Below are 12,799 nucleotides of genomic sequence, written 5' to 3' on the forward strand. Positions count from 1 at the left end.
CGAATTTTTTCAGGTTTAAACCGTGTTTCAGTTAGAAAAAAAATTATGTAGTTGGGTATATTGAGTTGAACCGAATATGGATCAATTTGGACCGATAAAGGAATCATTTTCCTTTCACAACAAACATTTGAAACTCCCATGATTTTTCAAATTATTTCTAATAATATTATAAACAAGTTACATAATTTTATATAAATATAAAAAAGCATCCACCTAAACCTAAAATTATAACTGTTTGAAAAATCACTTTGATTCAGAAGCACGGAATATATACAAACCGGGTTTCACTAGAAAAAAAAATATGTAGTTTGGTATACTTAGTTGAATCGGTCCGAGTTTGATCTATTTGGACCATAAAAGAAGCATTTTCCTTTCACTACATACATTTAAAACTCCCATAATTTTTCAAATTGTTTCCAATGATATTTTAAAAAATATATAATGTTATATAAATATAAAAAATATCTACCTAAAAATAAAATTATAACTGTTTGAAAATTCGATTTAACCAAAAGCACGAAATATATACACAAATTATATTTTATAAATGAATTCTTTTTATAATGAACTTTTGAATCTTAAAAATACATATAAACAAGCTTTCTATATTAAGTACCTAACTGAATTTATGATTTTAGAATTGAACAAAAAGTTATTCAATAAGAACTTACTTTTTTGGATAGAAACTTACGAGATTATAGAAAAATGGAACTATTGAACAATAAACAAAGGGTAAACAAGAGAAATGGTGTTTTACTAAATAAGTTGAATAATATTTTATTAACAAGAAAGCGTGTTTTATTATAATGTCTTCATCCCACATCGATGGTGAGAGTAAACAAGAGAACGTTTCCTCTTCTACAAATAGGAAAGGTCGTGAATTGATTAAAAGGGACAAAACCATGAGAACTTCCTCATGCCTACCTTTTTAGGATCTTGAGGGTATTCTTTGGTGAGATTGTCTTTATTGGCAACTGTCCATTTAAGTTTTACAATTATGAAAATGGTTTTGAACAATTTTTTTTTTAGGTTCAAACAGAGTTTCAGTTGAAAAACCGTTATGTAGTTTGATATATTGAGTTGAATCGGTCTGAGTTTGATCAATTTTGACCGATAAAGGAAGCATTTTCCTTTCAGCACATACATTTGAAACTCCCATGATTTTTCAAATTGTTTTTAATAATATTATAAATAAGTTACCTAAACATAAAATTATAATTGTTTGAAAAATAAATTTGATTCAAAAACAAAAAATATATACAGACCAGGTTTCAATAGAAAAAACGTTATGTAGTTTGGTGTATTAAGCTGAATCGGTCCGAGTTTGATCAATTTGGATCGATAAATGAAGCATTTTCCTTTCACCACATACATTTGAAACCCCCATGATTATTCAAATTGTTTATAATAATATTATAAGTTACATAATGTTATATAAATATAAAAAATCTACCTAAACATAAAATTATAATTGTTTGAAAAATCACTTTGATTCAAAAGCACGAAATATATACTCAATTATATTTTATAAATGAATTCATTTTATAATGACATTTTGAATCATGAAAATACATATACACAAACTTTCTATATTAAGTACCTAACTGAATTTATGATTTTAGGATTTAACAAAAAGTTATTCAATAAAAACTTGATTTTTTATAGCAACTTACGAGATTACTGAAAAATGGAACTATTGAACAATAAATTTTCTGGATAACGTTTTATTTTTATTATTTAATATTTTATTTAACAAAATGAAATTATTGGCAAATAAAGAAATGAGTTTAATTAAAATGTCTTCATCCCACATTGATCGTGAGAGTAAACAAGAGAATGTATTCTCCTCTATAAATAGGAAAGATTGTGAAATATTTTAAAGGGACTAAGCCATGAGATCTTCCTTGCATCTAACTTTGTAGGACGTTGAGTGTATTCTTTGGTGAGATTGTCTTTGTCGACAAGTGACCAATTAAATTTCAGAATTTCGAAAATCATTTTGGATCGTATTTTTTAGATTTGGATCGAGTTTAATAAGGACCCAAGTGTCTTCTGGCTGAGTTAGGCAAACTCGCTTCCATTGGAGGCCGAGTTTAACTAACATGCCGAGTATTTCGTTGTGTTAGCCAGGTTTTACAACCCTGTATGTAATACAATTTAAAGTTTTAACCTTATAAAAGACATCACTATTATCACATATTCTACATAATTATGGTAAGATTTATGATACAAAACATTTTTTTTACTATTTAAGATAAAAAGTTATCTCTATTATCATATGTTGTACACGATGATAAAATTTAAGATAGATAAAAAGATGTCTCTATTATCGTATTTTCTACATAATGATAATATTTAATATAAACGTTTTAATTTAATATGAAATTATTATTTAATAGAAAACAATAACGATTTATTTATTTTTAATTTTTTTTCTATTTTAATTATATAACTTTGTATATGCAAAACAACTTCAAGTTCCAACTTTATCTCTTATATATAGTTCAACATAATAACAATACTAAAAATCATTTTTTATATTTTTTATGAAATTATTATTTAATTGTTAATAACAATGATTTAGTTATTTTTAATATAAAATATTTTTTTTTATAACCCACGCAATGCGCGGGCATTCGCCTAGTCATACATACTTATAAAGTTAGTATTTTTTCTTGAATATCATGCATTTGAAACCCCCATTCTTTTTTCCTTTCACCACATTCATTTGAAACTCCCATGAATTTTCAATTTCTTTATAATAATAATTATAATTTGGTAATTAGGTTAAATAAATATCAAATCTAAAGTGTAATCATATATAAACTAAATTTCAATATTAAAATAATATCTTTACTTCTACTTATATAATTATGTTTTTTTAACTTTTAACATATTATACTTAATTTATTAGTTTTAATATATTGTTGGATGTAAACCATTATCATTTTAAATGTATAATTTTTGAACAATTTGTATAAAATACTTAAATTATTAATTAAAATATAACATTATAGGCTCAACTTAATATATAAATTTTATTTAACTTAAACAACCAAAAAACTATTTTTTAAGTAGTTAAAAGTGATAAATTGTAGTGTCTTTCTAATAATGATTGTAAGTTGGTTAATAAGGTTAAATAAATATCAAACCTAAAGTGCATAAATAGACTAAATTTCAATTTTAAAATAATATCTTTACTTCTATTTATAAAGTTATGTCTTTAAATTTTAACATATTATACATAATTTATTAGATTTAAAATGTTGTTGCATGTAAACCATTATTAGTTTAAAACTACAACTTTTGAACAATTTGGACAAAATACTTAAATTGTTAATTTAAATATAACATTACAGTGTCAACTTAAATATAAATTTCAGTTCCACTAAAAAAAACCAAATAATATTTTATAAATAGTTAAAAGTGATAAATTATAGTGATAAATGCAAAAACTAAATTGTAATATCAGTTTAACTAAAATATTTCCTAAATATATTTTTATAATCGTTAAAAATTTTCAAATAAGTAGCTTAAAATAACTTATAATAACAATAGTTAAAAATAACTCTATATAAATGATTATATTGTTACCTTTAAAATCAAAAAATAATGTTTGATGTTTTAAATAATTATAATGATAAAAATTAAAACATTAAGCAAATAAATTTTAAAAAATTAGTTAACAATAACAACAAATATAAATAATATTAAACCATATATAATATTTAATTTTATTGATGTGTAACTCGTGAGTAGAAGTCATTCAAGCGATTGAGATTATGACGTTATAATAGATGTATATATTATCATATAATTGAAAATAATCAATATATTATATCAAATTAATATACAAATTATTATATAAAATTTAAAAACAATGTTAGTGTTATATTTAAAAAATATAAATTTGTAAAGACTTCAACTATATAGGTGTTTCTGTGCATTACAATGTCAACTCAAATATAAATTTCAATTCCATTTAAAAAACTAAAGAATATTTTGTAAATAGTTAAAAGTGATAAATTGTAGTGATAAAAGCAAAAACTAAATTGTAATCTCAATTTAACTAAAATATTTCTTAAACATGTTTTTATAATCGTTAAAAGTTCCAATAAGTAGCTTAAAATAACTTACAATAACAACAGTTAAAAACAACTCTATATAAATAATTATATGGTTACCTTTAAAATAAAAAACAATGTTTGATGTTTTAAATAATTATAATGATAGAAATTAAAACATTAAGCAAATAAATTTTAAAAAATTAATTAACAATAAAAACAACTATAAATAACATCAAATCATATATTATATTTAATTTTATTCATGTGTAACTCGCAGGTAGAAGTCATCTAAACGATTGAGATTATGAAGTTACAATAAATGTATATATTATCATATAATTCAAATCTAATCAATATATTATATCAATTTAGTATATACAAATTATTGTATCAAACTTAACAACAACGTTATTGTTATATTTAAAAGAACATATATTTGTAAAGACATCAACTATATAGGTGTTTCTGCGCAACGCGCGGGCATTCGCCTAGTATAATTATAAAACTTGCATTTTTTCTTGAACCACATTCATTTAAAACTCCCATATATTTTTTCCTTTCACCACATTCATTTGAAACTCTCATGACTTTTCAATTTCTTGCTAATAATTATTATAAGTTGGTTAATAATGTTAAATAAATATCAAACCTAAAGTGTAATCATATATAAACTAAATTTCAATATTAAAAAAATATATTTTATTCTACTTATAAAGTTTATTTTTAACTTTTAACATATTATACTTAATTTATTAGGTCTAATATGTTGTATGTAAACCATTATCACTTTAAAGCTACAACTTTTGATCAATTTGTATAAAATACTTAAATTATTAATTTAAATATAACCTTACATGATCAACTTAAATATAAATTTAGTTCAACTTAAACAACCCAAAGAATATTTTGTAAATAGTTAAAAATAATAAATTGTAGCGTCTTTCTAAAAATGATTATAGATTGGTTAATAATTTTAAATAAGTATCAAACCTAAAGTGTAATAAAAAAATAAACTAAATTTCAATATTAAAATAATATTTTTACTTCTACTTATAAAGTTATGTCTTCAACTTTTAATATATTATACTTAATTTATTAGATTTAATATGTTGTTGTATGTAAACCATTATCAGTTTAAAGCTACAACTTTTGAACTGTATGGGCAAAATACTTAAATTATTAATTTAAATATAACATTACAGGGTCAACTTCAATATAAATTTCAGTTCCACTTAAAAAAACCCTAAGAATATTTTGTGAATATTGAAAAGTGATAAATTGTAGTGCTAAATGCAAAAACTAAATTGTAATATCAATTCACTGAAATATTTCCTAAAGATATTTTTATAATCGTTAAAAGTTTTGAAATAAATAGTTTAAAATAACTTACAATAACAATAGTTAAAAATAACTCTATATAAATGATTATATTGTTACCTTTAAAATCATTTTTTTGATGTTTTAAATGATTACAGTAATGGAAATTAAAACATTAAGCAAATAAATTTAAAAAATGAATTGAAAATAATAACAACTATAAATAATATTAAACCATATATTATATTTAATTTTATTCATAAGTAATCCGCAGATAAAGGTAATTCAAAAGATTGAGATTATACAGTTTTAATAGATCATATAATTCAAAACATATATTTGTAAAGATTTCAGCTATATAGATGCTTCTGCGCAACGCCCGGGCATTCTCTTAGTATTCTAATAAAAGAATAGTTTTATTTTTCTTTTGATATGTGTCACTCTATTAGGTCTCCTAATTAATGCATATTTTATTCTCTTTTTGTCATGCCCTATTATGTCTTCTAATTAATCAATGCCACTTGTCAACCTATTGATTCTCGATTTTAAATTTCAAATATCAAATTTTCCACTCTAATTATATCAAATTAATAACAATAAAATTAAAATTAAAATAAAAATTAATACAAATTATAAAGTGATATAATTTCACATATTTATTTAAATCAATGACTATAATTTTATATAACTAAAAAATCTCTTAATTAATAATTTATTTACAATAATTTATTAATAATTTTGAGTTTTTATTATAAAAATTTAATTTATCTTCTAACCGTGGTTCCCACGGGTTATAAAATAATATATATAAATATATATATATATATATATATATATATATATATATATATATATATATATATATATATATATATATAGGTTTAGGTTCTATGAAAAACAAAAAACCCTAAAAATCATAAAAATATATAAAAAAATATTTACAGATCACAAATCTTTTTTTTTATTTTATATTCTTAAAAATCGCAACTTTTTATATAATTTTGGTAAAAAAATTTGAAAAAAAACAAAAAAATAAACATTAAATAAAAAATAAAAAAATAAAAAAAGGATTTTTTAATTTTTTTCATCAAATTTATAAAAAGAACTGCGCTTTTTAAGAATATAAAGTCAAAAAAAAAAAAGATTTGTGATCTCTTAAGTATTTTTTTTATATGCATTTTTATTATTTTTAGGGTTATTTAGGGTTATTTTTTTTGTTTTTCATATATATATATATATATATATATATATATATATATATATATATATATATATATATATATATATATATATATATATATATATATATATATATATATATATATATTTTTTTTTGAATCTTCATAATGCTAGTCACATACCCTAATGTAACGCCCATAATTATAAGTGAAAATAATATTGAGAATATATATTGGTTGGTAATCAGTTATTTGAAATATTGCATATCGTTGATTATTATTTTTGATTTGGACTTTTATTTGGTGTCACTGATATTAAAAGAGTGATTACTATTTTTGATTTGGATTTTTATTTGGTGTCACCGAAGTTAAAAGAGTGATTGCTATTTTTGATTTGGACTTTTATATGAATCAAATTATCAATCAATTTAGGATCAGAAACTATTATTATGAATAAAAACAATAAAAAGAGGGTGAGATGTTTCTTGCAACTACCCAACCATTTTTCAAAGAGAGGAAGAGAGGGTTTGTACGTAAAGAAATGTCAAGAGTCGAAATCACGCGATGTGCTAAACTATACAGTGAATAAGTGATGCCTATGAGATCAACACAATTAAAAAGGTTATATTTTAATGGATATAGACTAAATGCAGGGTCGGCCCTACGGGTAGGTCAAGCTAGGCGATCGCCCCGGGCTTTGCTAATTCTCGGGGCCCTCACAAATTACAATTATTATAATATGCAATCTAGAAATAATTCTATTTGGAGTTGAGATGGTAAGGCGCCGGTGTTATTATGCGTCGTAGAAAAAACTCGCGTTCGAACTGTGTTACTACATTTTTTAAGGTATTTTATATTTTACATTTTTTTTCTTTTACTCAGCCCCAGTTGCCATCGTTTCCACTTCCCCGGTATGCATCTTCATTGTTTCCACTTCCCAATTAGGCCTCTAGCTACCAACAATAATTGCTATCATTAAACATTAAACGACTTCTAATTTCTTTCTCTGTAGCTTTGTTCCTCTGTGTAACTATTTCTCGTTATTCAGTTCTCAATCTGACAAGACTCAAAACTCAAAACAAAATCCAAATTGTAAACAAGAAATCTTCCATCTGTAACTCTCTTTCTTGTTTTTCTTTAATGTTTCATGCTTGGATGATGGAATTACAATTTTCAAGTTGATAGGCATGCGACAACAATTCTCCTGTATGTTATGTGTCGTGTCTATTAAAAAGTTTGGAGATTTTTAATTCTATAGAGATCGACTACAATTGTCATGGTTTCCTCTGTTGCATTTATTGGGGCTTTAGTCTTGGTGTTGATTTTTTCTTCAATCTGAATCATATTGCTCAAATATCATTCATGTTACAATGGGAAGCTGTTGGTTCTAGAAGTTTTGTTTTGATGGAAAAGGATCGAGTAAAAAGTGAATCTTTTATTGCGAGTTACAATTGAAGAAGTGGCGGATTATCTATGAAAATGTGTTTTTTTGTGAAGTGGCATAAGTGTTTCCACATGAAGTTTGATTTGAGAAAATAAATTGATGTTTTTCCCTTGAACTGGTCATGAGTGTTAAGTGTTGGGGTCTTCTGTGGTGGAATTTGTTGTCAGAAACAACCGAAACAAAAATTTAACTGTAAGCTTTTTTTTCTTATCAAAAATAAACTTTTTTGCCCCTGATACTATAGAATTAACCAAAACTCTTGCAACTCAGTCCTTTAAAAGCGCTAGTCTTTCTTGTATTCTTTCTTTTTTGGTATTGATTAGTTTATTGGTTTGTTTTCAACTTTAATGATAATATATGTTTTTAAATGTCTAGTTTTTTTCTTCTATTCTTGTCCTTTTCTTATACTCTTTTAGATGTCTAATTTTGTTAAAGATGTCAATTTGATAACTCTTATATTCATAAAAACAAAGAACATTGCTCCTGTGGGTTATAAGTTCATTGCTATATTTGTGTGTTATTATGGGTAAAAGGGTAAGTACGTTATTTTTAGCTCCATTTCATTTTGAAAATACATTACTTTTCAACTATGTTTTACTACTACTCAACGTTGCATACATTAAATTTAGTTATTTAACTATACTTTTTTGAAAAAGTTCGAAAGGCCTCATTTTTTATTCTTGCCCCGGGCCTCATATAGGCTTGGACAAGCCCTGACTAAACGACAATATTTTCCTATGAATTATCTATTGTATTGATTCACAATAAATATAAGTACACAAAATACAATGCGCCAAAGGGCTTATACAAACCGGACCCAAGGTGGGTTAGATATCTTTTACACACATGTATAATACATTATACATTAACATCCCTTTGTAGTTGTATCGAGAGGTGTTGGCACGAACGTTTAAACTGAACCAAAAGTCGTGAAATGGTGATGTAGGAAGCCATTTGGTGAATATGTATGCATACTAAGATGTTGATGGAACATAAAAAGCCGAAACTCATCCCAAATCAACCTGTTTTCGGACAAAATGGATGTTTATCTCGATGTGTTTGGTGTGTTGGTGTTGCACCGGATTGGAGGATACATAGACAGTACTAACATTGTCACATTAAGACAACGGTCGTTTTTTTTTGGGGGGGGGGGGGGGGAATGCTATTCACAAAGAAATTTTTACAACAAGTTTTGACAATGACGTTGGCAACACCACGATATTCTACATCATCGCTAGAGCATGAAATAATAATATGACATTTGGAGGATCATGAAAAAAGGGTCTCATCAAGGAACACGCAATGCCCAGAGGTTGATCGTCTGGTGATGAGGCATCCATTACAATCTTCATCGGAGTAGGCAATGAGATATGAGGAGGCGAAAACATGAATTTGGAGTTTGTAAGCCAGAGTGACTCGAACATATAGAAGAGTATGATTAAGCTCTCCAAGGTGAGCTTCATAGGGATCATGTATGAACAAGAAGATCTATCGGACAATATATATAAGATATGGTATGCTAAAGGTGAGGTACCGATGAGCGTATATAATATTGTGGTACTTAGTAGAGATACAGGTGGGTCAGATCCATCCAACTTAGACTCTATTTCAGTAAGTGTGAGGCAAGAATTGTAATGACGCATCCCAACATGCTCTTGTATGTGACAACCCAAAAAATACGTCGTCGAATGCCGTTAGAGTCTAACGCTACCAACGACACTTTATTGAACAATTTTGTAATCGTTCAACATATGAATAAACATATTCGATATTTTTGTCCTTAAACTACGTCGACAATTAGACACAAAAACTTAGTGCATGAAAAACCATGTCATCTTACGAACATGTTAACATTTTTAATGACTCTTTCAAAAAAACGTTAACATTTTTAGAACGTATGCGCTCCGCAAGCCCAAAAATACAAACTTCGTAAAGATCCAACTCAGTATAGAAAAGATATGTTTTTTATAGGAAATAAAAATCTACCGCATGCTAAACTTTACAACGTCAAAAAACTACGAAGAGAATGGTTGATCTTCTTTAGAAGTCACCAAAAGGTGAAACGTAGTACTACTCAAAGTAAGATTTAAGAGACAAAGAGCACCTAAAATGAAACCTGTATGTGAGAGTTATGATTTTTATAAAATCATAAGAGTTATAAAATATAGGCTAAAAATAAAAGCCAGTCTTAGCCAAAACGACCAAAAGGAAAGTTGTAGTATACATCGAGACCTACACGGATATGTAAGAGTCATTGAGAACAAAGTTTGTATGCAAGAGTTACAAATTTCCAAAGTTTATAAAACATCCTCGCGTGCACCCACGCGTAATGCGCGATGTGCACTTTGACACCCCGATTCGTCTGGATACGAATGATGTGGCACCATGAGAAGAGGACATGTGTTAACATATGGGTGGTTCACTTGCAAGTTGCATGTTGCACACTACACGACGCGCACCCCAAAATCCCCTATAAATAGCAAGTTTCGGCTGATCCTTTCTCACACCTCAAAACACAACTCACTTTCTCTCAATTTTCGTGCCAATAATTCCCAAGCACCTCTCGAGTTCCAGGCTCTCTAATTCTACCCTACATCAATGTTTTCACGCTTCACAAGAGAGTTCATGGCCCCATTTTCTAAACCTTTTCGGGGGAATACATGTTAATATACAAATATTTCATAGTTATGACTAATAGTATATTGTTAGTTAGATAAGCATGCTCATGACATCAGGGTAATATTATGTCGGTAGATACTCTACTCTACTTTTAAAGTTAATATTATGCCTAGTTGTCATATTGACTCACACTGATAGATAATATCATATATAATTGTTACGCTGGCCAGTTGCTAGGAAACGCTGATACTCTAATCGGTATTATAGCTAACCTTTGGATAACCTTAGTACCTAGCGGTTACTCTGCCTAAATACCTGGCTATGCAAGACACACTAACTTGATTATATATATATATATATATATATATATATATATATATATATATATATATATATATATATATATATATATATATATAAAGATGAATAATATATATATAATAAGTATCTCGTATAAATACAACAAAGAATAACAACACGATCGACCAGGGGAGGCCCCCGCAACAACTGGTTAGATGAGACACGATTCATCAACACGATGAATAACCTTCAGCAAGCCCCAAACTATAATCGTTAAATCTTAAGTGAGCGGGAAAGATATGTATAGATCTATACGGTGTTGACATTTCCACCTGTGGTTGCTAGATACAACCTGACGGCAAGTTGAAGCTGGCATAACTTTCTAAACATATTTGCGACATTTGATGAAGCATCGTGGTTTTCGGGGAACTTTGAACAGTCATAGCTCAATTATAGGAACTCATCCTAACATTGTTAAACTTAAGCTACTACTCTTTAAGGGACGCCTCGAAGAGAGTAGTAGTACACACAACACAATAAAAGAATACTAGGATAGTATTACCCTAGACAACAAGGGATTCTAGAAATTGTATCAAGAACTAAAGAAAGTAATAGTCTACATCTTTTTTTTCAGAAACAAAGATCCAAATTCAAATATAGTTACTAAACTCTATAGACCCACTACCAGAAACATTAAGGAAATAATTTGGTATACATAGATCCATTAACATAAGTTTGAGAATACAACAAGCGTTGATCTAACAAACTCAACAAAGTATTTTTAAAGTATACAAAACATATGAACTCACCAGCATTATGTTGACCTTTCATAAACCACATGTATTCCTAGGTCACCAATCGAGATAGAAGACCTTTTAGCAAAAGTTTATGAAGTGATTTGAAGTTTACCAAAGAGTATAATTACCATGACAAAACTCAATGTAATAACGTAAAGCCTTTAGGTAAGTTATCATTTGTTAAATGGAAGTGATATTTGATTGGTTTTATGCATAACAAATTAACTTAAAACCCTTTAGTTCACATGCAACCTAAAAGGATCTATGTTTTCACCATTGAACCTGTAACTATGAACATCAAATAAGAAACCCTAGATGGTATATGCTATTTTTTGAAAATACTTAAAGAATGTTTAAAGTTACATACCTTATTGTTATTTTAGTAAATAACAATGATTATTCAAATGTAGATCTCTTGAAAGCTAGCACCACAAATGTTGTCCCTCTAATGTAATCACACCCAAGCTAGCAAGAAGATGACTTGAAGGAGAGAGGAAAGATAGGATTTTCGGCTATCTCTCTAAGGAATGGAGTGGCCAAAAATCTAAGACCTAAAGGTCCTTTTATAGTGAGAATAGAAACCCTAGATAACCCTAATTTGATTATTTAATTAATAATTCAAAGGTGATATATATCTACTTCCTTATTATCCACATGGGATATTCTAGAAACCCTAGAATATCCCCTTAAAAATGTCGACCGCCTATGTTGAAGGTTATGGAGCCTTTTGTTCAAATATTGAATAATTACACTTTTGACCCTACAGTTTTAATTAATTCTTTTGATCTCAAAATTAATTCCAATTAATTTCTGATTAATTATTAATTAAATAATAATTTTTCTAATTAATATATTATTCTTATAATATATTAATAAACTATGTATTTAAATTTATTAATCACATAATAAATTAATCTCTCTCTCTAAAAGTCATCATGTCCAATTGTTAGGTTTGAGGGTAACCTAAAAGGACCGTGCTACTCTCAATTCAAGTATATACCAATTATAGTTAAGGGCTTAGACACTTAATCCAAAAGTCTCCCACTTGGATAAGTTTGTAACTAAAACTACCAGTAT

This window comes from Lactuca sativa, chromosome 8 (genome assembly GCF_002870075.4).
Source record: "Lactuca sativa cultivar Salinas chromosome 8, Lsat_Salinas_v11, whole genome shotgun sequence".
Classification (NCBI taxonomy): Eukaryota; Viridiplantae; Streptophyta; class Magnoliopsida; order Asterales; family Asteraceae; genus Lactuca; species Lactuca sativa.